This window comes from Spea bombifrons, chromosome 8 (assembly GCF_027358695.1).
Source record: "Spea bombifrons isolate aSpeBom1 chromosome 8, aSpeBom1.2.pri, whole genome shotgun sequence".
In the NCBI taxonomy this organism is placed as follows: domain Eukaryota; kingdom Metazoa; phylum Chordata; class Amphibia; order Anura; family Pelobatidae; genus Spea; species Spea bombifrons.
Genome location: NC_071094.1, coordinates 15131436 through 15133112, shown reverse-complemented (window position 1 = coordinate 15133112; position 1677 = coordinate 15131436). Strand labels below are relative to the sequence as shown.

Sequence of the window (1677 nt, the reverse complement as noted above, 5' to 3'; positions counted from 1 at the left end):
ACAACAATACAATTTATTTAATCTATATACACTCTGTATCTTGATATGCAAATGGTATATAATATGAGGTATTCCAGTCGATCATATGGTGAGAAATACTTAAATACTGTGGTGGATGGTAATTATACTTTAATGATCAGCAGAATTAAAATCACACACCAGTCTTAACAGATTGCAATAACATAACAATAATACTTAGCTTCGGTAGATGGTCAGCTTACAGAGATGATGAAGAAACCCAGCAAAACAATATCAAGTGGAACTCCGTTGGTCATAACGACTACTTGATGAAACGTTGGAAGGATTCCGGTCTATAACCCAGGGCGCTTACAAACAGGTGAAGCCCTCTGGATCCAGGCACCATCAAGCCCTGGATTGAAGTTCCCCTAGCACATGGTGTATGGTTCTTTAGTGTAACTCTGTATGCAAATAAGGCTTCTGCAATACTGCAAGTAAGTAGTGCACTCACATTTCCAAGGACATAAATGCGCTCATCATAAAATATTCTTTAATTCTTTGTGGCTAAAAAATATAAAAACTCTGGATTTGTTGAGTTACAAGGAAGGTGGTCTATGTTAGATTTTTGGGCAAGCTGCAAAAGAAAATCCTGATTCATCTCCTGAGGAAGCCGGTTGTCCGGTGAAACGCGTTGAGAGAGAGGGATATATTGGGAAAGTTCCTGCTGCTGGACGGTGGACTTTCCTGTGCCTGGTTTAAAATCTGATTACCTTGTACACGCTTTTGTACACTTCGTCTGTTGTAAGTGCAATATTTTACCTTATCCACATGACCAAGTGATACTGTGCCATTGTTGCTGTGTTTTTATATTTTTTAGCCACAAAGAATTAAAGAATATTTTATGATGAGCGCATTTATGTCCTTGGAAATGTGAGTGCACTACTTACTTGCAGTATTGCAGAAGCCTTATTTGCATACAGAGTTACACTATATTTTTTTAAAATCTTTTTTTCCCTTATGTGGATGTGCGCCTCATTTGGAAGAATTGTGTAGATTATTAAGTGTTGGAGGAACGCTTATTTGGGTGCTGCTGCCTAATTAGGGAAAGTATAACTTATTTATTTACACTAGTGGTGTGTGTTTTCTTTTCTTGTGTTTTTCACAATATGAGTTACCGTGCCCTTGTTTTCCGGGCATGGTCCTGGATGTCGCTGTCACTGGGCCTTTTTTCTCCTATTTGTCTCCTCATTGCCACCTTATATCGCTGTGGCCTGTGACTTTCCGCAACATTAGTGATGTCGATATTACTTTTTGTATGCACTTGTTTCATGTTACCAATGTTGATGACTGCTGATGTTTCTGCTACTTGCACATCGTTACCACACGAACAAAAAAAAAAGAGATGTCTGGGCGCCGCTTAACTCTGACCTGTATGTTTTTTGCATATTCTGTTGTATGCTGTGCCTTGATGTCAATAAAAAACTTTTCAATCGAAAAAAAAAAAAATAGTTTACATGAATTAACATTTACTGATAAAACTTTTTTCCTTTAGGGTCGTCTTATATTCAGGCTTTTTCTTTTTTTTCCTAAGTTAATATTCAGATTTTGGGGGGTCGTCTTATAATCGAGCAAATACGGTAATTAATACTTGATTAATCAATACAATTGATTACGAAAAAACATATTTGATCAATACAATACAATACAATACATAGCAAT

At 36.8% G+C, this 1677-nt stretch overlaps 1 long non-coding RNA gene across 1 annotated transcript; it reads left to right on the top strand.

Annotated features, from left to right (window-relative positions):
• Positions 1-590: 590 nt before the first annotated feature.
• Positions 591-913, top strand: LOC128503718 (uncharacterized). The gene is made up of 2 exons (XR_008355284.1): positions 591-759; positions 836-913. It is a non-coding gene; the product is annotated as an uncharacterized LOC128503718 (long non-coding RNA).
• The last annotated feature ends 764 nt before the right edge of the window (positions 914-1677 follow it).